This window comes from Macrobrachium nipponense, chromosome 36 (assembly GCF_015104395.2).
Source record: "Macrobrachium nipponense isolate FS-2020 chromosome 36, ASM1510439v2, whole genome shotgun sequence".
NCBI lineage: Eukaryota > Metazoa > Arthropoda > Malacostraca > Decapoda > Palaemonidae > Macrobrachium > Macrobrachium nipponense.
This window is the reverse complement of record NC_087220.1, coordinates 48,296,289-48,322,137: the sequence shown is the minus strand read 5'-3', so window position 1 is coordinate 48,322,137 and position 25,849 is coordinate 48,296,289. Positions and strand designations below refer to the sequence as shown.

Genomic DNA, 25,849 nt, shown 5'->3' with positions numbered 1-25,849 from the left:
TCCGGAAACGGATTTCTGCCCACCCTTTTTTTTTGTGACCTCTTTTCCTTAAGAAATCAGTTGTAGTCAGGTCCATTCAGGGTTGGTTTATACAGCTCGAGAACAAAGGCTAACACCCTCTGTTAAATTGAAACTGGATTTTCTGCCCACCACCTTTTTTGGTTGGGACCCTCTTTTCCTAAAGGAAATCATTGTAGTTAGGTCCACTTCAGGGTTTGGGTATCAACCTTGAGACAAAGGTCTACTTAGCCACTGTCATCGAAACTGGATTTCTGCCCACCCTTTTGGATGGTGGCCTATTTCCGTAAGTTCAAGTCAGGTCCACTTCAGGGTTGGGTATACCAGCTCGAGACAAAGGCTACATACCCTCTGTCATCGAAACTGGATTTCTGCCCACCCTTTTTGATGGTGGCCTCTTTCCTTAAGGAAATCAGTTGTAGTCAAGGCCACTTAAGTGTTGTGTATACCAGCTCGAGACAAAGGCTACTTAGCTTCTGTTATCGAAACTGGATTTCTGCCCACCCTTTTGGATGGTGGCCTCTTTCCTTAAGGAAATCAGTTGTAGTCAGGTCCACTTCAGGGTTGGGTATACCAGCTCGAGACAAAGGCTACTTAGCCTCTGTTATCGAAACTGGATTTCTGCCCACCCTTTTTGATGGTGCCCTCATTCTTTAAGGAAATCGTTGTAGTCAGGTCCACTTCAGGGTTGGGTATACCACCTCGGGACAAAGGCTACTTAGCCTCTGTTATCGAAACTGGATTTCTGCCCACCCTTTTTGATGGTGGCCTCTTTCCTTAAGGAAATCAGTTGTAGTCAGGTCCACTTCAGGGTTGGGTATACCAGCTCGAGACAAAGGCTACTTAGCCTCTGTTATCGAAAATGGATTTCTGCCCACCCGTTTGGATGGTGGCCTCTTTCCTTAAGGAAATCAGTTGTAGTAAGGTCCACTTCAGGGTTGGGTATACCAGCTCGAGACAAAGGCTACTTAGCCTCTGTTATCAAAACTGGATTTCTGCCCACCCTTTTTGATGGTGGCCTCTTTCCTTAAGGAAATCAGTTGTAGTCAGGTCCACTTCAGGGTTGGGTATACCAGCTTGAGACAAAGGCTACTTAGCCTCTGTTATCGAAACTGGATTTCTGCCCACCCTTTTTGATGGTGGCCTCTTTCCTTAAGGAATCAGTTGTAGTCAGGTCCACTTCAGGGTTGGGTATACCAGCTCGAGACAAAGGCTACTTAGCCTTTGTTATCGAAACTGGATTTCTGCCCACCCTTTTTGATGGTGGCCTCTTTCCTTAAGGAAATCAGTTGTAGTAAGGTCCACTTCAGGGTTGGGTATACTAGCTCGGGACAAAGGCTACTTAGCCTCTGTTATCGAAACTGGATTTCTGCCCACCTTTTTTAATGGTGGCCTCTTTCCTTAAGGAAATCAGTTGTAGTCAGGTCCACTTCAGGGTGGGGTATACCAGCTCGAGACAAAGGCTACTTAGCCTCTGTTATCGAAACTGGATTTCTGCCCACCCGTTTGGATGGTGGCCTCTTTCCTTAAGGAAATCAGTTGTAGTAAGGTCCACTTCAGGGTTGGGTATACCAGCTCGAGACAAAGGCTACTTAGCCTCTGTTATCGAAACTGGATTTCTGCCCACCCGTTTGGATGGTGGCCTCTTTCCTTAAGGAAATCAGTTGTAGTCAGGTCCACTTAAGTGTTGGTTATACCAGCTCGAGACAAAGGCTACCTAGCCTCTGTCATTGAAACTGGATTTCTGCCCACCCTTTTTGATGGTGGCCACTTTCCTTAAGAAAATCAGTTGTAGTCAGGTCCACTTAAGTGTTGGGTATACCAGCTCGAGACAAAGGCTACCTAGCCTCTGTCATTGAAACTGGATTTCTACCCACCCTTTTTGATGGTGGCCTCTCTCCTTAAGGAAATCAGTTGTAGTCAGGTCTACTTAAGTGTTTGGTATACCAGCTCGAGACAAAGGCTACTTAGCCTCTGTTATCGAAACTGGATTTCTGCCCACCCTTTTTGTTGGTGACCTCTTTCCTTAAGGAAATCAGTTGTAGTAAGGTCCACTTAAGTGTTGGTTATACCAGCTCGAGACAAAGGCTACATAGCCTCTGTCATCGAAACTGGATTTCTGCCCACCCTTTTTGTTGGTGACCTCTTTCCTTAAGGAAATCAGTTGTAGTAAGGTCCACTTCAGGGTTGGGTATACCTGCTCGAGACAAAGGCTACTTAGCCTCTGTTATCGAAACTGGATTTCTGCCCACCATTTTTGATGGTGGCCTCTTTCCTTAAGGAAATCAGTTGTAGTAAGGTTCACTTCAGGGTTGAGTATACCAGCTCGAGACAAAGGCTACTTAGCCTCTTTTATCGAAACTGGATTTCTGCCCACCCTTTTTGATGGTGGCCTCTTTCCTTAAGGAAATCAGTTGTAGAAAGGTTCACTTCAGGGTTGGGTATACCAGCTCGAGACAAAGGCTACTTAGCCTCTGTTATCGAAACTGGATTTCTGCCCACCCTTTTTAATGGTGTCCTCTTTCATTAAGGAAATCAGTTGTTGAGGTCCACTTCATGGTTGGGTATACCAACTTGAGATAAAGGCTACTTAGCCACTGTCATCGAAACTGGATTTCTGTCCACCGTTTTGGATGGTGGCCTCTTTCCTTAAGGAAATCAGTTGAAGTCAGATCCACTTCAGGGTTGGGTATACCAGCTCGAGACAAAGGCTACATAGCCTCTGTCATTGAAACTGGATTTCTGCCCACCCTTTTTAATGGTGGCCTCTTTCATTAAGGAAATCAGTTGTAGTCAGGTCCATTTCAGGGTTGGGTATACCAGCTCGAGACAAAGGCTACTTAGCCTCTGTTATCGAAACTGGATTTCTGCCCACCCTTTTTGATGGTGGCCTCTTTCCTTAAGGAAATCAGTTGTAGTCAGGTCCATTTCAGGGTTGGGTATACCAGCTCGAGACAAAGGCTACATAGCCTCTGTCATCGAAACTGGATTTCTGCCCACCCTTTTTGATGGTGTCCTCCTTCCTTAAGGAAGTCAGTTGTAGTCAGGTCCACTTCAGGGTTTGGTATAACAGCTCGAGACAAAGGCTACTTAGCCTCTGTTATCGAAAACGGATTTCTGCTCACCCTTTTGGATGGTGGCCTCTTTCCTTAAGGAAATCAGTTGTAGACAGGTCCACTTCAGGGTTGGGTATACCAGCTCGCGAGAAAGGCTACTTAATCACTGTTATCGAAACTTGGATTTCTGCCCACCCTTTTTTGATGGTGGCCTCTTTCCTTAAGGAAATCAGTTGTAGACAGGTCCACTTCAGGGTTAGGTATACCAGCTCGAGGCAAAGGCTACTTAACCTCTGTTATCGAAACTGGATTTCTGCCCACCCTTTTTGATGGTGGCCTCTTTCCTTTAGGAAATCAGTTGTAGTCAGGTCCATTTCAGGGTTGGGTATACCAGCTTGACACATAGGCTACTTAGCCTCTGTCATCGAAACTGGATTTCTGCCCACCCTTTTTGGTGGTGGCCTCTTTCCCGTAAGGAAATCAGTTGTAGTCAGGTTCACTTCAGGGTTGGGTATACCAACTCGAGACAAAGGCTACTTAGCCTCTGTTATCGAAACTGGATTTCTGCCCAAACCTTTTGGATAGTGGCATCTTTCCTTAAGGAAATCAGTTGTAGACAGGTCCACTTCAGGGTTGGGTATACCACCTCGAAACAAAGGCTACTTAGCCTCTGTTATTGAAACTGGATTTCTGCCCACCCTTTTGGATGGTGGCCTCTTTCCTTAAGGAAATCAGTTGTAGTCAGGTCCACTTCAGAGTTGGTTATACCAGCTCGAGACAAAGGCTACTTAGCTTCTTTTATCGAAACTGGGTTTCTGCCCACCCTTTTGGATGGTGACCTCTTTCCTTAAGGAAATCAGTTGTAGTCAGGTCCACTTCAGGGTTGGGTATACCAGCTCGAAACAAAGACTAATTAGCCTCTGTTATTGAAACTGGATTTCTGCCCACCCTTTTAAATGGTGGCCTCTTTCCTTAAGGAAATCAGTTGTAGTCAGGTCCACTTCAGAGTTGGGTATACCAGCTCGAGACAAAGGCTACTTAGCCTCTGTTATCGAAACTGGATTTCTGCCCACCATTTTGGATGGTGACCTCTTTCCTTAAGGAAATCAGTAGTAGTCAGGTCCACTCCAGGGTTGGGTATACCAGCTGAAGACAAAGGCTACTTAGCCTCTGTTATCAAAACTGGATTTCTGCCCACCCTTTTTGATGGTGGTCTCTTTCCTTAAGGAAATCAGTTGAAGTCAGGTCCACTTCAGGGTTGGGTATACCAGCTAGAAACAAAGACTACTTAGCCTCTGTTATCAAAACTTGATTTCTGCCCACCCTTTTTAATGGTGGCCTCTTTCATTAAGGAAATCAGTTGTAGTCAGGTCCATTTCAGGGTTGAGTATACCAGCTCGAGACAGACGCTACTTAGCCTGTTATCGAAACTGGATTTCTGCCCACCCTTTTTGTTGGTGGCCTCTTTCCTTAAGGAAATCAGTTGTAGTCAGGTCCACTTCAGGGTTGGGTATACCAACTCGAGACAAAGGCTACCTAGCCTCTGTCATCGAAACTTGATTTCTGCCCACCATTTTGGATGGTGGCCTCTTTCCTTATGGAAATCAGTTGTAGTCAGTTCCACTTCAGGTTGGGTATACTAACTCGAGACAAAGGCTACTTAGCCTCTGTTATCGAAACTGGATTTCTGCCACCCTTTTGGATGGTGGCCTCTTTCCTTAAGGAAATCAGTTGTAGTCAGTTCCACTTCAGGGTTGGGTATACCAACTCGAGACAAAGGCTACTTAGCCTCTGTTATCGAAACTGGATTTCTGCCCACCCTTTTAGATGGTGGCCTCTTTCCTTAAGGAAATCAGTTGTAGTCAGGTCCACACAACAACGAGATACAGAAACAATGAGTGGCCCGCTATTGTTTAAAAAACAATGTAACAAAGATGTTTTTAAATCAAAAGTTGTGAGTAACGAGATACAAACATAAAAAGAAGACTTTGTCACAAATAAATTTAAATAACTGCCATACAGCATAAAAAAAAAAGATAAATTTTAAACAAAATATTGATGACAACAAACACTGAGGAGAAAAATTATTTTATAACATAGTTGGAAAGAAGGAGTTACATGAATAACATACGTAGACTCTATAACTGACAGATCAGTCAGTCTTTTTCTCGCGGTACAAGAACGCCAAATCTATGTTTAAGGACGAAGACGATCTTGCAACATTACTTGACACAACGAGATACAAGTAACAAGCTACAGATGTAACAAGGTCTATGACAAAGATAAATGCACATTTTTAATGTTGGAAACAACGAGGCCGGCGACTGACAAAGCAGCTGCCACCCCAATTCAGATACGAATAACATTTTGCCTCCGCCTTCAAAACATATGATCATTCATCCAGGCCAAACTCCCCATCCCCTCCCCCACCCCAACGCCCCGACGCCGCCCCAATCATTAACCTCCCGTGACAAGAAGAACTTGATGGTTAACGAGACGCGCCTCGTTGATACCGTCTCGTTGATCTCCAGCAGAGATTTGGGATGAAAAGTCGTTGAGTCAAGGAATCGATTAGTTTCCGCTCTCTCTCTCTCTCTCTCTCTCTCTCTCTCTCTCTCTCTCTCTCTCTCTCATAAATAAGCTACAATTCGAAAAATACTTTCTTGTGACTCTCTCTCTCTCTCTCTCTCTCTTGTGGCGTAAATGAGCTACAGTTGAAAAATATAATTTAACTGATATTTTTCTTTCTCCTTCTATAAATTAACTTAGACCTTATTCAGGTTTGATTCTTAACTCAAAAACAAGTATTTTGCATCATTTTGAAAACAACCGTTTAAAAAAAATACTCAATTAACAAAACTCTATACTTAAAAAAACGGAAAAAACCCATTTGTCTATGAAAACTCAATTGAGTCCTTATGGCTCAGAATCATGACAGAATAACGTAATAAAATGTTGGAGAAATATAACATGAAACTACTATTAAAACATTATTGCACGACATTTAACGTTGTTTTATATAATAACGAAAAGCTGTTGTGCTCTAAGGTTGTTTATCATAACGATTTTGATATAACAATTTACAACCTACTCAAACATGAGCCGCATGGTCGAGTAGATAGGGCTTGACTAGACCCATCTACCCAGATGAAACAGTTGTTCTTAGGAACTGGCAAATCACCTGTCCTATAGAGAGGGTGACTAGGAAGGAAGGTGCAGGGGTTGCAACCTCATCCTCAGTGCGAATTCAATACCAAAGATTGGCACCTAAGTATATGATTCCTTATGAATTTCTGGATGTAATAAGATAATATCACTCCTAAATAAACGAGCGGATATCAGACCAATTAGTTCTGATATTGTCTGTGTCGAAATCAGTAAAAATGCGGGAACTCTAACACGAGAAATATGACCTGTCTCGCTTTTCTTGATTTTAGCTTCAGATTTATCCTTTCTTAATTCCTAACTTGTACCTATTAAAATGCTTTATTTGACTCTCTCTCTCTCTCTCTCTCTCTCTCTCTCTCTCTCTCTCTCTCTCTCTCTCCATTCAGTACTAGCTGAGATGTTCAATTCTAATCTCATTTTCTATTACGGTTGATGACTGGTGCTCTCTCTCTCTCTCTCTCTCTCTCTCTCTCTCTCTCTCTCTCTCTCTCTCTCAGCAGTGTAAATTAGAGTCTCTCTCTCTCGCTGTGTGGGTATGTGTGTGTGTGTGTGTGCGTGCGTCACTGACATGTGGAGAAGGAACACATATTTCTTTCTCTCTTTCTCTGTAACTTAAATGTTAAGAAAGAAATATTCTCTCTCTCTCTCTCTCTCTCTCTCTCTCTCTCTCTCTCTCTCTCTCTCTCTCTCTGAACACACGCAATCTCCCACCTAAGGAGTGCATACCTCAAACCCACTTTGCATTAAGCAAGAGGGAACTGCCATCTCCCCACTTAGCCTATCTCACGGGAAGTCTTCTTGTCGCTGACGACAGATAATCATTGAGTTCTGAGGCTTCTCTGGACACTCCTGATATATGGGAAGGACTACCTGCGTTGAAATAGCGCATGCGCAGATGTTCTGCTGTTTTTTTTCTTTAGTTAGCGTATGGACGTGATTTGTTGATGTCTGTAGTTTTCTTCGCGGTAATAATAAATGAGTGTTCGTTCAGTTTGGCTAATAAATATACTAACCGCACATTATATATATATATATATATATATATATATATATATATATATATATATATATATATATATATATATGACTGATAAAAATGTTCTGTTACAAAGGAATTCCATCTAATAAAATGAGCCCGGTAAAAACGCCAAAAAAAAAAAATACAGAGAGTAAGCTACTATAATTCAGAGACTGCTGTCCTCTTCAGGTAAGTTTATTACCTACCTGAAGAGAGAGACAAAGCAGTCTCTGAAATATAGTAGCTTACCTTCTATATTTTTTTGCGTTTTTATGGGCTCATTTTATTATTATTATAATATATACTTTAGATATATACACACACACACACACACACACACATATATATATATATATATATATATATATATATATATATATACTTTCATATTTATTTATATATACTGCACTAATAATAATAATAACGCAAACTTCCTACCATAAGAAAGGATACAGAATACAAACCACAAGAATAAAATGAAAATAAACGAGACAATTAACCTCCACGAACTGCCACACTCTAATCTAATCGTAGACATTCCAGCCCCAAGCCAATTTAACCCAGTAACGAGACACTCCCTTCGGACAAGATCAAGAAGTGAAGCCCTTTGGCCAGATAACGACTTTGGCTCTGTGTTCTGTCTCAGATAGGACCTCGCTAAATGACTGATGATCGTGAAGAGAAACTGCAACAAGGCGCGATCCGACCTCCAGCTTACTAGGGATGCGTGCAAGATTTTCCTCTGGCTTTTTGTTTGTATTGTTTGTATGGTGTTTTTACGTTGCATGGAACCAGTGGTTGTTCAGCAACGGGACCAACGGCTTTACGTGAGTTCCGAACCACGTCGAGAGTGAACTTCTATCACCAGAAATACACATCTCTCACACCTCAATGGAATGCCCGAGAATCGAACTCGCGGCCACCGAGATGGCAGGTCAAGACCATACCGATCACGCCACTGAGGCACTTGGCGCGCAAGTTGCAAACATTATATTCCTAACTTAACGTGAAGTATTAGTACTTATTATTAGTATTGCTCATACTAACAACTACGATCAAATAATGACACAAATTAAACACGTTCATATATTCTCAGTTTTAAGCGGAAACACAAAATAATGAGCAGAAATATATAGCCTCTAAATTCGGTACATCAAATAAATTAAAACGTGCTCAAATCTACGGCCAGATAGCCCCTTGTTTCACCAACGGAATCTTCAAAAATACGCTAAATTTTATCAAAAATAATTTTTCTATGCTGTCTAACATGCCCATTATTTATTTTTTACATTTTCATTCCAATAAATCTAATAAAGAAATCATAAATATCCTATCCTCTAAAATCAAATATTCTTTAAATAAACGTGAAACACAATTTTCAAGCCCTTTTAGGCTTTTCTAACCCCCCCCCCCCACCAACAGCAACAACCAAGTACTTTGTAAGCAGTACTTTTCATTCAATAAATCTGGTTTCTTTATACTTTGCTATATAACTTCTTCAACTTGACTTACAAGAGAGGGTACCTAGTCGACATAATAACTAATGCTTTCCATAACGGATATTAATTAATCTCATTTAATAATCTAATTTGACAAGCAGAAAAAAAATTCTAATCTAAAATTTTCATTAATTGATACGTTATCTTGCAAAAAAATATTCATTTCCGCACTTGAATACTATACAGTAATAAACCTAATACGTTAATCTGCAATTTATATATATATATATATATATATATATATATATATATATATAATATATATATATATATATAATCACAGTAGATTCACGTATGTAAGCGAAAACTACGGGAAAATGACAGGCAGAATGTCATTTGCCTGTGATAATCGCTTACATATACTCATATGCAGAGAGAGAGAGAGAGAGAGAGAGAGAGAGAGAGAGAAGAGAGAGAGAGAGAGAGAGAGAATTCAAGATATGACACTGAGCTACAAGGTAAATCAAAGCATTTCATTGCAAGTTACCCCGAACAAGCCACAGTGCTTCGTGAGGGAGATGGGGCGAAGGGAATCTCTGGCATTCGAGATGAATATCTGTAGGACACAACTCGAGTTAAACAGTAGTACAAAAAATGTTGATGAAAAATATTAAACCTATATATCTATATTATAATATATATTATATATATAATATATATATCTATATATATATATATTATATATCATATATATATAGATATATTATTATATATATAAAGGACTTTTAACATCCAGGAAACCCCAAAATTTATGAAAAAGGCGCATTTTGTGTTGGGTGTACGACACACTGTTGATGATGACCTTCCTGTGCAGGTGTACGAGGTGGCTAATGTTATGGGAATTATACTGCACAGGAGATTCATCCACGATTCAGCAGTTAAAGTAAGAACGACTTGGCAATTAAAGTATGAATATGAAAGTAATGGTTGTTTTTAGTTTTCTGGAAAAAAAAAAAAAAAACTATTGTGCCAGCTTTGCCTGTCCGCTCATCCGTCCGCACTTTATTCTGTCCGCCCTCAGATCTAAAGTAACTACGTACTGAGGCTGGGCAAGACCACCGAGATAGAACGGGCTGGGGGGCTGCAAATTGGTATGTTGATCATCCACCGACCAACCATCAAACATACCAAATTACAACCCTCTAGCCTCACTAGTTTTTTTTTTATGGTTAAAGTTATTCATGGATCGTGCATCTGGCAGCGCTTTCCAGAAGCATGGGAGTGCATCCTCACTCTACCGGATCTGGTGAGCAACGGAAGCCTACCGGTCAACCGTCACTCATAGATGATCGCTTTATACAGCATTATACGTTGTACAGAAAACTCGATTGCACAGATGAAACTTCTGCGCATTTTTTACTTGTTTAAATCATGTCATTGGTGGTTAATGGCTAAGATAAGATTCAAAACGACCTACAGGAAATTAATGACATAAAAAAAAAGACGAGCATGCGCACGAGTACACACGTACCTAAAAATAACGCGCATAAAAAAGACCGCGTACTCCAACCTCGCGATTCTCCCATTTGCGTAGGCGAGAAGAAACACCCTTCAAAGAACCCGACCCAACCCCTACCCACCCGACCCCTCCAACCCCGCCCCGCAACCCCCCCAACCCCCGACTCTCCCATCAGCAACATCTGCTCGTCATTCATAATGAAAAACAGATGGCAAAGAGCGATTTTTCATTTGCCGCTTCAACGCTGACAAAAGATTTTTCATTTGATATTTTTTAATATATATATCTCGGGAAAATTGGTGCTTCCAAGAACTCTAATCTACGAAGACACGAGCCTAGTAACTTCTTAATTAATTAATAATAATAATAATAATAATAATAATAATAATAATAATAATAATAATAATAATAATAATAATAATAATAATAATGACTTCAAGAGCTTCTTAATTTAATAATAATAATAATAATAATAATAATAATAATAATAATAATAATAATAATGTCCAGAACTTTAAAAAATATCATACAAAAATAATACACTAATGATTTGTATAAAATGATGATTCATATGATTTCTAGTACAAGACTATCGCAAGCACAGCAAATAAAAGAATCTTGACGAAAATAATAACGATCACAAAAATATAAAAACGAAATATCAATAATAAACATATAACAGCCCTCAAGATACTTTCTTTTATCAAATAAACAAAGACGTACAGAGAAAGACAGAACTAATAACAAAGAATGATAAACCAAACAAAAACTTCTTTCAGTTTTTTTCTGAAGATTGAAAAAGAAACCCACAAAATCACTGCGTAACTTGTTTACTTCTAAGTATTTACATTTAATTTTACGTTACACAGTGATTTTGTGGGTTTCTTTTTCAAAGAATGATACTTTAGAAGAATTTTACTTTTCTTACTCTTAGCTGTGAGCGTTGGTGTCCGTCAAGAATAGAAGAGGCTGCAATGCCAGCATGAAAAATTAATCATGCGTGTTAATTACCTCTGGTAAAGTGGTTTGGTTTGTTATCAAAATTACGCAAAATGTTATGCGTGGAATTTTGCCAAAATCTTACCAATTATGGTCCTCATATCTGACACCAAGTGACTATAGAAGTACATCAACTGTGCATCTGATGTCTAGGCTAGTCCCTTACAACTCTCCTGATTGGCTGTTGATAAGCCAGTCACAGGGCTGGAAACTCTCAGTCCCTTGAGAGCGTTCACATAGGCAGGATGTATGTTCCACCTCTCCTGAGGGATACATCCCTCAGGAGAGGTGGCCCATACATCCTGCCTATGTGAACTCTCGAGAGAGACTGAGAATTTCCAGCCCTGTAATTAGCTTATCAACAGCCAACCAGGAGTGTCGTAAGGGACTGGCCTAGACATCAGATGCACGTTGATGTGAATCCACTATAGACTGTGGAAGAGACTGAAATGTAATCATGGAAGGAATAGGAAAGTAAAGTCAGGAACAAAGAAATATTTATCAATTCTTAGGGAATCACACTACACATTTCACATCTCCAATAACAATGTTATGGCTTTACTTAAGGTCTGAATTTGCACGTTAGAGGACGTTTTGATCAAGTTGCATTTGAGGGAATTTAACTTTTACGGAAAAGAGTCCTTTTGATAGCAACTTTTGAAGGCCCTTGCTAATTTATTTATTTGACTGCTTTCATTTACACACAAACACACACACGCCCACTTTGTTGTATATCGAGTTTATTGTACTTCTGTCCTCTGTCAATTCATTCCAAATACATTTATTGCAGTACTCATTTAAGTATACTAGAAGACAATTTGTTTTTAAGATGTAAATAAAACTGACTTTTAGTTTCCTGTAAGACAAAATTATTGAGATGGCTTTGTCTGTCCGTACTCACTTTTTCTGTCCGCCCCCAGATCTTAAAAACTACTGAGGCTAGAGGGCTGCAAATTGGTATGTTGATGTTAGCCATAATCGCGCATCTGGCAACGATATAGGAGAGGCCACCACCGGGCCGTGGTTAATGTTTCATAGGTCGCGGCTCATACAGCCAAGGTATATAGAATAAGGGAGAGAGGTACAGTCACTTTGGTCGCGGGGGTAGTTGTGGGGTATTTCCGTGACAGGCCTGGAGGCCAGGGTGGGAGCGGTCAAGGTAAGTACTACCTTGGGAAACTCAAGTACCTTGGGTCGAAGAGATTAGGCCTGTAAGATGTCCTTTTCACTCTGTTATCTTGTATACGTTTGGTGTTCTTTTGAATTCATATAGGTCACTGTACTACACATACAAAATATTGGATTGATAATGTTTGGCTCTCTAATATGTAATAGAAACCTTAAATTAATATGCTTGACAGGACTTAAAAAAATATTCAATTAGCATTTGACCTGGCATTTATTTACAAAGGCTTTTGTATAATTTTACAATACATTATTTAATAAACTAACATAGATCGACATAGATAACACATAACAGTATCTGGCTTCATAATGGAAATGAAAAATACTTAGTAAAAGTGAAAAAACAACAATTTTTAAAATTTTCATGGCATTATTTAGTTAATTTATGCATCTTTTTCTTTTTTTGCCTACTTGATAAAATTTGGGCATTCAGAGCTCTCATCCTAAAAAAACATCCGACATCTGACAAAAAACAATATTACTTTAAAAGGCAAGGATAAACAATTTTCAATATGGCGTGCCAAGTCGCATAATACTCCACTGCCTGGTCTCAGTGTATTTTCTCCATTGTATGTTTGAAACATTTTTTCCGTTATCTTTAATTTTTCAAATAACTCAGCACTTGGTTCCGTTAATTTATCATTATGTCGCTCTACTGCACTAATCCAGGTACCTTTCACTATTTTAAGTTTACATCCTAATAACTGATAATCTGAAAATTTAGATGCCACATAACCTCCAACATATCGAAGGCCCTCTTCGTCTGCAACATTCTCTAAAGTTATTTCATAATATTCATTTTCAAAGTTTTCTGAATCTTCTTCTGGGATCTTCTCATCTTCAGTAGAGGCAAACGCCATTGCAGAAATCATAAGCTCTCTTTCAAGATCGGTTTCATTTGAATCATTATTTTCACAACTTTTCTCTTGACTGAACATTCCTTCCGACATATTTGAAGAATCGCACTCCTTCATCGAGTTACAATTTTTTCCAGTTATAGAGTTTATTTTGCCAAGTAAATATGACCTTATTCTGTGTTTGACTTCATCTTACGCCATTTTGTCTAAGACAACCAAACATGTTTTCCAGTCCATCTTGATTAAGTCTGGAGGTAAATATGTATGATACATCATATTTACTTTTATACATATGCAACCTTGGCAAGGATTTGCATGACACAATAGTCCCTTTTGGAACTGATAGATCTTATTACTTTTGCAAACTCGTATTGTTTCAGCAGTGCACTTCCTATTGTCAAGGATTTTATTCTGTTCCGTCAGTTGCATCCCATAAGTATTTATAGATTTTTTTCTGTCATAAGGTACCCTTGAATTGAACACAACAAACCAGGAGTCGGCAAGCTTTATAAAATCCCTTGTACTTTCCCAGGACATGCTCGTCAAAAGTCCCTGACTTCCATAAAAATCTAAAGCTTTAGATGTTGTTTCCGAAAGAAGCTGCACTGCTTTCCTCACATTCATACGTCTGAATTTCATTGCTGGGGCTCGCGATCCAAGAAGTTCCTGCTGCAGGCCTCTTTTATATGCATTTTCTTCAAAATGCTTACTGCATATGCGATGAGCAGTAGGGTTAAAGTAGTCCTTTCTATTACAACGATGAACCCATTTCCGTCTTGTTTCCTCATCACGAGGGAATCGGAAAAAGGATACCTCCTCTTTTTTTCTACTATTTGAATAACAACCAAACACGGCGCAGTTGTTTGGGATTATTTAAATAATAATTTAGATTATATAAAAAATCCCAAACACTATGGTGTATTAGAAGAATGTAAAACTAATCAATACAGAAAGGACTGAAGGACCTGTGTGATATACCTTTGAATGAAACGGGAGCTGAGTGACTTCTCGCCCTGACCTGGCTCAGGTGATGCGACTCTTGGGGGATATAAGCCGCAACCCCCACAAATGACTACCTGACCATTCTATATACCTTGCATACAGCATTATCCGACTCACCGAAGGATAATCTATTTTCGGTGGCCCTGATTATACATACGCTATACAGAAAACTCCATTGTGCCGAAGAAACTTTGTCGCATTTTTTACTAGTTTTGTTTTGTTTACCAAACGATCAATTATTATCATTTAACCAATTCTCGTAATTATTATTATTATACTAAGGAGCACAAATGATAAAACTACGTAATTATAACAGGTGTGCATATAATTCACATATCTAATGGCTATCTAATAAAGACGTTACTGCATATAAAATAAAAAATAAGGTAGTGACCTTGAAAATGAGGTCAAGGTCAAACATAAAACATACTGAGGCAAGGGATGAGGTCAGTCAACGGTTCCCAGCTGACTAAATGCTGTGGCTGGCCAGTACTTGAATGGGTGATCAACAAGGAATGATAATAATAATAATAATAATAATAATAATAATAATAATAATAATAATAATTTAAAAATCCTCATAGTAGCACGAGTCTTCAAATAGAGAAGCAAATCCCCAGTTATGTAAATGTACGTACTACATATATTTCAGTTTAAAAACAGCAAAGATAGCTTTCGGGAATCTGTTCGATTCCCTTATCAATCAGATTGATAAGGGGAAACCGAACAGATTCCCTAAAGCTATCTTTGCTGTTTTTAAATTGAAATATATGTACATTTACATAACTGTGGATTTGCTTTTCCAATATAGTAATAATGAATAATAATAATAATAATAATAATAATAATAATAATAATAATCATAATAAAATAATAATAATAATAATAATAACAACCAATTATCATATTATTATTATTATTATTATTATTTTATTGATTATTAATTTTATTATTATATATTATTATTATTATTATTAATTATTATTATTATTCTGTTAAAAGGAATGGCCGAATTAAGCGAGATGATTTTATATATTGTTTTTTTCTGTTTTCCTTACAATTCGCTTCTCAGGCTCAGCGATGTTTTCCGAGTAACTGGCCAATATTCATATTGGGAATTTTCACAAAATTACAAATGCTAAAGGTAATCTTTTATTTTTATTAGAGCAGGATCTTCAGCATTTATAATTTTTTGAAAATTCCCAATATGAATATTGGCCAGTTACTCAGAAACAATCGCTGAGCCTGAGAAGCGAATTGTAAGGAAAACAGAAGAAACTACTATATTATCTAATCAACTCGCTTAATTCTGCCATTCTTTTTAACAGCATTTGCCTAAAAGAGGGTCTTCTACCAAAAATATTATTATTATATTATTATTATTATTATTATTATTTATTGTATTATTATTATTCTTATTTATTATATTATACGATATCGACTATCCAGAGACTTGAACACATACACAGAGGCCTCCTTCTGCCAAAAAATATTGCCAGTGATAACGAACTGTAATTTCTCTCTCTCTCTCTCTCTCTCTCTCTCTCTCTCTCTCTCTCTCTCTCTCTCTGGCAAGAGTTAAAGTAACGAGAGGGGTTAGAAAAAAGCGGTCATACATAGCATACAGTTCCCTAAAAACAAAAAATGGGGAAAAAATATTTGACAAAAGATTTAAGACCCCGAGATGAAATACGTCCTTAGTGTCTATAAGCTCTTACTCTTAATCATAAACATATATCTGTTGGTTAGGCTGAGACCGGAGGACCACAACACGTTCCCTACTTGCTTCCAAAACTTACAATATTTACCTTGAGGCAAGAAGCCGTCCTGGCTTAATGACAGTCCGTAAAATTGGGCTCTCCAGTCTCGTTAAAATAATAATAAAATCTGAAAAGAATAACAACAGATTTCAACTGTCTTTGAAAGTCTTCTTATTGGAGAGGACGACGAAGAAGGGCACCTAATGCCCCCCTCCCAAAAAATTATAAGAACTGAAAAATGCAGGTAAGGATGGGTTCATTATAATAATAATCTTTGTGAGACTTGAAAAAAAGGACGAATATAATAATCTCATTGTGGAGAGTCCGAGACGAAATTATCCAGGAAATACTCGGTCGCCGAAAAAAAAATTAAGGCGCAAATAGGATGGATGGGAATTCCATAATAAAATAACAATAATAATAATAATCTACATGTGGGAGGAAGAGGATATGGTGGCGGTATAGTAGTCAGGTATCTCTAGGGAGTACGGTCAGAAAAAATGTCTACAGAAACGGTGATCCCAATTTCAGATCAACAACCCACAATTATATGCTGCATTCCAGTATTTGATCAATTCATTACATAAAATAAATAAAGGTGAAGTAAGAAAGTTTTTATTCCACAACGTTAAAAGAGCACAAAGAAAACGATGCGAAAACTAATAACAGTAATGAATCAGAAAATAAATAGAATAATTAATTAATTGAATGAAGACAACCATTTTTAGCAGTATCCAACATTTGACTTTCGATTTTCCTCCCCTTTTTTTTCAATAACAACAACAACAACAATCATACTATAATGGGCGTAAAAGTTCTGTTTCTGAAACTGTCAGTCAGTCAGTCAGTCAGTCAGTCAGTCAGTCAGTCAGTCAGTCAGTCTGTCTGTCTGTCTGTCTGTCTGTCTGTCTGTCACAGCCAAACGGCTGGTCAGATGGGCATGAAACTTGGCAGGGTTATGGTGGGGACCCCTAAGATGGTTTGTAATGGGATTTCATCCAACCTAACCCCCTCCTTTGTAGGGGGTGGGGGTGAGAAGGGATTCCCTGAAACGGAGCTGTTTCTGGCTGTGAAACGAGCCTGGTTATTCCCGTAGACTTAGTTACTTTTTTAACAGATTTTTCATTCATAATTTCTGTACAACTTCCCCGGAGAAAGTCGCGAATATTTCAGCTCGGACACAATAGAAGATGAAAATTATCATCAATATCCGCAAGATTTTTTGAATAACTTAAATCCATCGGGACTGCCAGTGCACAAAATAACGTTGAAGAAGTACTGCCTGGTAATGTTGCTTCGGAATTTCGATCCTGCCAATGGACATAATAAAAAGGAAACTGACAAGTTCCTACTTTCTACTCTTTTTTGGAAGACACAGGATCATAAGAGCATTTATCAGTAGCCATAACGCACTGACATACAAGTTGCATCTTTGCAGAAACATAATGAATACTTTATTATTCGTATCACCGTGCAAAGTAATTGACAAAGAAACAAACTAATCAAGATCCCTGTTCCGTTAAATGAAAGTCACCGACGAGAGAGAGAGAGAGAGAGAGAGAGAGAGAGAGAGAGCCATTTAACGACATTAATGCACTACAATTTTATAATTTTATCTTGCTATCGAAAAAGAGAGAGAGAGAAAGAGAGAGATATAATTTGTGATTTGAGAGCTAAGTAATCCGATAATCCCATCACCGTCTTCGTTACTTGACTTACATTGAGAGAGAGAGAGAGAGAGAGAGAGAGAGAGAGAGAGAGAGAGAGAGAGAGAGAGACATTTAACGACATTAATGCACTACAATTTTATAATTTTATCTTGCTATCGAAAAATGAGAGAGAGAAAGAGAGAGGAGATAATTTGTGATTTGAGAGCTAAGTAATCCGATAATCCCATCACCGTCTTCGTTACGCTTGAGACTACATTGAGAGAGACGAGAGAGAGAGAGAGAGATGAGAGAGACATTAAAAGAGGGTAAACAATAATGAATACGAACTTCTTTACGTTCATTGATCGTCCCTTCACTTACTTTAAGAGAGAGAGAGAGAGAGAGAGAAGAGAAGAGAGAATATCATTATTAAAAGAGGGGAAACAACAATGAATAAGAATTTCTCTGCATTCAGTGATCGTCCCTTGAATTACATTACGAGAGAGAGAGAGAGAGAGAGAGAGAGACTATTCGTGTAATCGCCCTTATTTTAATATTGCTGAACAAATAGTACATATAAATTTTTCGCTTCTGCACCCGTATTTTATCACCCATCGTAGATGAGTAAGTTTGCTAGTAATAATAATAATAATAACTAAATCTGATACTGAACAATTCTTATCAAGATAATGAATCTTTCAACTACTTCCTAAACGCTAGAATGGAATGCAATATAGAACTGAGACCAAATGCCATGCACTGGAACTCATAAGGTCATTTAGCGCTGAGACGGAAATTGACAGTAAAAGGTTTGAAAGGTGTAACAGGAGGAAAACCTCAAAGCAGTTGCACTACGATTCAATGATCAGGAGAGGGTGGAAATTAAGATGGAAGAAAGAGAATATGAAAGGAGGTAGAGTAAAAGGAACGAATGGGGTATGTGAATGATAACTTGTTCAGGTTACATTCATAAGACGACGGAGTAGCTTTCACGAGAAAAACGACTGAAAAGGCTTTGCATTGTTTTGAGTTATTACAAATCCGTAACGAAGAAATTTTAACTTATTGAATCTGAAGGCGGGTTGAAGAGCAATACTTAACTTTACATTTTTTGTACAAATTGCAAAATTTTAAATCATGCCCAAAACTCTTTTTAAACATTATTACATTTTTGTGCCCTTATCACAATATTGTTCGCATTAACTCAAAATCATACATGGGAATGATATGTAATCGTACATTTCAATAATACTTTATACAAATTTTTCATACAATCTCCCTACATGACAATAACACCTAACCTTCCTTACATTATTGATAACGTTTTCTCTGGTTTATCATCATCTCCCGAGATCTTTCATCATCACATTCGTAAATATTTAACAGGTGCGGAGACATAACGCCCTCTTATCCGGGACCCCTTTTCACACCAAACCAGTCACTCACATGACTACGTATTCTAATGAAAAGCATCGCTTTCATCTCAAAACCTCATCCTTAACGAACACGTTATACATCATATAATTATGATAGTCATTAATAATTCCATTTGAAGATCTTTCTAGGTTAATGCGTGAAACAGGCAGTTTCTTCCTTACACCTAAATCTTCCCATATAAATGATTCATGACAAACACTTTACAATCATACTCACCCCCTGGTCTACACCAACACTGCTCTTTTTCTATTAGACTTTCTGTTACCTGTCTAGTGTTTTCAACCGAAACCTACCATATATATATATATATATATATATATATACATATATATATATATATATATATATATATATGTATATATATAGTATATATGTGTGTGTGAAATTTATCACTTACACATTGTTCTGTGCACTAATGCAATTAATAACATTTAAACTGGATGGTATCTAGCAGAGATATTCATTCAGGAAAAGTTACACCCTTTCCAGGGCTAACTGTCCCCATCGGCTAGTATCGTTGATATATCCCCGGTCATACCATCCAGTTTACTTACTTATATATAATATATATATAGATATATATATACCTATATATATATATAATATATATATATACAAATATATACCCTTCTGTTGAGTACTTACCTTTTCGTATATCACCGGAAGTCAAAGATTAAATATCACAACTAGTTAACAACCAGAGATTTTCTGATATTGCTGATTCTACCTTTTCACAAAAACGTCAACATTCTACGTCACATAAAAATCACATGAAAAATTTTTCCAAAATGTTCCACTCTTCTCACCATTATAAAAAAAATAGTCACTTTTTTTAGAAAACAAAATTTATATATGTATAAAAAATACAGATAATTTTCCTGAATTAAAAAAATTCTCCCACTCCAAAAAAATTACCAAACCAACCACAAAAATCACTTGATTCAATCACAACATCGGTTGTTATTTGCATCATAACCTTGCATAATCACCTGAGAATATTCCATTCCCAGAGAGCATCTTTCCAGTAACGAATAAATATGATCAATAAGTCTTTAGAAATAAGCAATAAATGAGTGAATTCACCCGAGGGACAAAACAAGCTACAGGGAACCGCTCTAGACAACACACCCGCACATTCAGACACCTTTGCTAGTGACTGTGGGAGACGCGGAGTTGCCAAAAAGGCGGGCTCTCATTGCAATGCGCGCGCGCATACTCTCTCTCTTTCTCTCTCTCTCTCTCTCTCTCTCTCTCTCTCTCTCTCTGTTATACACATGTACATTCGCAAACACGTATAAGTGTTTGTTCGATATATACTTTTCGCGTGCTGTTGATATGTATAAATGCGCGCACATAATATAATATACATACATATACACACATACGTATATAAATATATGAACATACACATACGTATCCTGTTGGCAAGTAGTACACGTGTGGTGAATTTTACACAAACAACACGCACATACACATCATTCAGCCAGAATCATAATTTTCGAACTTTCTCTCTCTCTCTCTCTCTTTCTCAGTGTACCCACATATTCCTTAATGACCTAAGTTATCTTCATACCTCATCCAGACATACCCTGCTAAATACAAACCATATCGCCTCCCTATTTATGGCTTTATTTTGACTTCAGAGTCATTATTCTACTCATTATTCTACTCAGAGAGAGAGAGAGAGAGAGAGAGAGAGAGAGAGAGAGAGAGAGAGAGAGAGAGGATGAATTGAAGATCAACCACTGGTAGACAAAATAAAATGATAACAAGGGAGAGAGAGAGAGAGAGAGAGAGAGAGAGAGAGAGAGAGAGAGAGAAGACACGGGGGGAGGGGGGTCTAAATTAGCGACCACCCTCTAATGTTTTACAAAATTAAACTTGACTTTAAAAAATAAGTACTGATTTTTCTACCGAACTTAATTCTCCCTTTAACTCCCTACGTGGCAACCTCATTCGGGAGAAAAGGCCAAAACAAATAAAAATAAAAAGGAGAGAAGAAAAAGAAAAAGGCAAAGAATTACCCACGTGTATATATACTCTCGGGGATGTAAACCCGCCCCCGTCAACACGGCGTCTAAACCAAGTTCTAAGACCTTGGTCTAAACACATGGTTGCCTTGTACCTCGGCGGCCCGACTGAGAGAGCGAGAGAGCTCTCCCCTCCTAGACCGACAGTTCCGCCCCCAAAAAAAGGCTACTTGTTCCCCTCACTTAATCCCCCTTAAATTCACATCAACTGGCCCACAGGCACGCGCGCACACACATACATTCACCCACGCATGCACGCACGCACAACCAACCCCCCCCGCCCCCCTAACCAACGGGATTTAAGATTTGAATGAAAGCTGGCGCTTTCGCGTTCAAAAGGCCACAGCGCCAAGCGACATGTTCGCCGTGACAAATGTCAGCCCGGAGGCGAATTTGGCAACCAGCTCAGCCATGGATCATGAGTTCGGGCATCTTTCCGTACCGGCAATTAAGAGGTAATATCCAAAGGGCCATTCGTCATATTTTACGCCGAGGGTGGGGAAGGAAACTACAAATTAGAGCGACTGGTTATGACCGCCGCCCAACGGGATTAAGTTACTCTGAAGCAAGCATTTTTCAGCCCCTTTTTTTCATAAGCAAAGCTGCCACTTTCACCATGCATGTGCAGTCACTAATTATAAGACATTAGCACACTTATCCTAGGGTAAAGATAGGTCAGCATAATTATGTGACCTATTTACATTTTTTATATAGAAAATGGGCCTCTGTTCGCTAGTATATTAACGGTGAACTTCACTAAAATATAAAGCGATATACGAACAGACTACTCAAATATATACAAAATCTTTATCGTAAGTAACCGTGCATAAGACCTCGCGGGTAAGAGGAGAAACCGCACATTAAGGGTTATAGAATTCGGTGAAACAAACTAAAGGTCATGAAATGGACCCTCCTACTGAAACGGCTCCTCTGACGAAAATCAAAAATTCCTGAATGGAAACTTCTTCCCCGAATGACTTTAATTTTAGCACATGAAAACTTTAAATGACTCGGTCTCTCTCTTTCACTCGATGAGTAAAACATAAACATAATCTTCAAACTCTAGCTAGTATTTTGGAACGAGTTGCTTTGCTCCCAGCAACCTCTTGCTTGTCGTCCGTCACGGCGAACACCCTCACTCCAAAATATTTGGTACAATGCCTCCTAAAGGCACCTCGATCGTTAAAGGCAGTGATTCCCAACCAGGGTTCCGCGGAACCCTGGGGTTCCCTAAGAGGTCTTGAAATCAATAGGTATTGCAAATGACGCTGATCTGAATTCACACAGCTCGAATAGCAGTGTAGATTTTATTGATAAGTATTTATATAAAATAATTTATATATATATATATAATATATATATATATATTATATATATATGTATATATAAAGTAATTTATATATCTATATATTATATATATTATATTATCTATATATATATTATATATAATATATATATATTATTATATATATATATGTATATATATATATATATATATATATATATATTTATATATATAGAGAAGAGAGAGAGAGAGAGAGAGAGAGAGAGAGAGAGAGAGAGAGAGAGAGAGAGTGCCTGTAGATAAAAGTTCCCTTGAATATGCAAAAATGTTTTAGGGGTTCCTTGAAGGTATAAAGGTTGGTAATCACTGGTTTAAGGAATTAAATGAGTTTGGGTGAAACACAGATTATATATATATATATATATATATATATATATATATAATACATATATATAATATATATATATATTATATATTATATAAATTGTAACGACCATTCGCCTCTTAATACTCTTTCCTGCATTTTCACTGATGCAAGTACGAAGCGGAGCTCCAAACGGCCATAGACAATAAATAATAAGACATTTAATGATGCCTTAACTTAACTTATTTTTATAATAGAGCTCTTATCCAAATTTAAATAGCATTAAATTTAAGTATGATATACGAGTAAATATATAATAACACGGGATAAGGTAAACACTACGAAATTTTGTTATTTTACTTAAAATTAATTAAAGGTCCAATATAAAGATAAGGATTACGATGATAACGAGAATAATGAAACTAAAGCAATAACGAATGTAAATTAACGAAACTCCAGGAACATTCACATTGTACAGCATTACGACAAATGAGCAAACAAGCAGGTAAGTAACAATTAAATAGATTATCAATACACTGTAGATAATACAGGAAATAACGTAAATATTAAACCCAATAAAATGCAGAAAATACACACATACCCAGCAAGCGTCAACAGAACCTTAAATGCAATATAGTAATACTTACAAATTAGCAAGTACAAATAATGTAACACTTTTAGATATAATCCAGGGTTATTAACACTATGACAAATCCAAGAAATCTCAATCCCTTGGTGGTGCTCCAATGGCCGAAGTAAACAATCCAAGGACTGAGGAATACAAACACCCAAACAACACGCAAGGACAACACAGACAGACATGGGAAAAATATGAACTACAAAACATTTACAATCCACACTACAAAAATACTTTTTTTTACATAAATTCAATACTCCAAACATAAATGCAATACTCTTAACAATATATATATATATATATATATATATATATATATATATATATATATATATATAATATAAAAAGTTTTACACAACAGTTGAATCAAAAACTCTATACGACATGACACGAACGAGACACAACCCCCTCCCACAACAGAGAGAGATGGATTTCCAAGGAACCTCCCCAAAACCAAATGTTGCTTTGTACTCGCCCCTAAGCGTTAAACTTTCCCCGGCAATCATCTGGCGAACAGCTGTTGCCTTTCGATGCCTGACGTCAAAACGCAAAAGGAGAGATGAGACAATGTATGCCCTGGCCTTTGATGTTTCCCTACCTAACCCCTTTTGTACCTTTTGCTAAAGTATCCCGTTAATTGAGTGAGGAACATTTCGCGAGTCCCGTTTTTTATGCTCTCTCTTTGAGTCCCCAGTTCTGGTGTTAAAAACAATGATGTCATAAGCTGAAATGATGTCATAAGAGGTTCATTGTCGGAAATAAAACGATTATGAACGGCTACACGACTCAGGAAATGCTGCTTTGTGGCAAAACACAGAAACAACACACGTATATATCATACATGCTTAAACTATTCCATAAAGATATTGGGCTGTTCCTAGTCATAATGATGGAAAATAAACTTAATGGAAATTCTAAAACTATAAATAACTACTATCATTTTTGTCATTGTTATTGCAAATATTACTCATTCCTTTCTTCCTCGCATAAACATAAAATATTGCAATTTGTTGGTATAAGTGATTCCGGAGTTGAGAGTAATCAACAAAACTCTCTATTTAGACACGAAAGTTTCCAAGGCCCAGCCTCCTTCTCTCTAAACAACCCCCGTCCCAAGATAAATTCGAAGTGACACGACGACGACGTCCAAAGATACAAAACAAAGAAGAGGATCACAGGGTGGGGAAGGACCGCCCTTCCCCTACTTCTTTTCCCGCGCGCGGGACACGGGAGCAATCAGGATGAGTAATGGAGAGAAACGGAGGGAACAATCATGTGCGGTTTGGGGAATGACATTTTCGCCATACTTTTGGTTGTCAGAGACAGAATAGTGTCTTCTTATATTTGTGTGGATATGAGACAGTGTAAAATTAGGTGAAAAATAGGGTGTGTTTAAGCATAGATGACTGACTATATGTATTAATTTTTGTCACCTTGTCGCCGTGGCTGTCTGGGTATCCCTCTTTGATTACCTTAGTATACAATTTATTGTTTCTGCATTTGCGTTTAGTTCATACCTAATACATTTTAATCTTCTCAATTTCCCTATATATCAGGATTGCAAAGCTCCCCTTAAAACTCTCTCTTAACACTTTACTCTCAAAATTTTGCAAACCAAAAGAAGACTGACTGACTGAATAAGATTACCCTGCCTAGGATTCTTAGACGCCAACTCATTTATTTTTCCATTATCTATTGCCCCATCTCGAAAACACTTGCATGAGTCACTCGGTACCAAAATTTTCTAATCTGTTAAACTCGGACGCATTCTAGTTTTCATTAATCCTTGCGACATGTTTACTTGCATTCACTATTTCTCTTTCTGAGGAGGTGCCGAATGGCCTCTTCATATCCTTGTTGCTAACCAACAGGGCATTTTCTATTTCACGAGCCGTTAAATATATTCATATGTTCTTTTCTAATAACTGGACCTCTTCTTTCTGTGTTTCTTATTACCTACTGTTACTTCTTTCAAATGAACACCAAATTCTTTGGAAGCCTGAATTTCAAGTCAATGGCAGCTGTGGTGGGCTTGTTCCATATGAATATGGGTTATCCTCTGAATAATAATAATAATAATAATAATAATAATAATAATAATAATAATAATAATAAAATAATAATTATAATAATAATAAGAGATGAAGGACACGACCAGGAAAGAATATATGCAGATACTCAAGGCGAGATATGATAAAAGCAAAAACACATGGGCAGTGCCAGTAATCAGATACAGCGCAGGAATAGTGGAATGGACGAAGTCAGATCTCCACAGCATAGACCAGAAAACAAGGAAACATATGACAATACACAAAGCACTAAACCCAAGAGCAAATACGAACAGACTATACATACACAAAAGGAAGGAGGGAGGGGACTACTACGCATAGAGGAGGACTGCGTCAACATCGAGAACAGAGCACTGG

At 37.7% G+C, this 25,849-nt stretch overlaps 1 protein-coding gene across 6 annotated transcripts in view; it reads right to left on the bottom strand.

Moving 5' to 3' along the window:
* The window catches only part of LOC135203609 (TWiK family of potassium channels protein 7-like), a 194,784-nt gene extending 174,503 nt beyond the window's left edge, over positions 1 to 20,281 (bottom strand). For 4 of the 6 annotated variants that reach the window (XM_064233431.1, XM_064233435.1, XM_064233436.1 and 1 more), the window contains exons 1-2: positions 20,236 to 20,281; positions 19,753 to 19,905 (exon numbers count right to left, since the gene is read on the bottom strand). The gene's annotated coding sequence lies outside the window, so the exon portion shown is untranslated. Of the gene's footprint in view, positions 1 to 19,752; positions 19,906 to 20,096 lie in introns of all 6 variants that reach the window. The other 2 variants (XM_064233432.1, XM_064233433.1) reach the window with 2 other exon arrangements.
* Between the last annotated feature and the right edge of the window lie 5,568 nt (positions 20,282 to 25,849).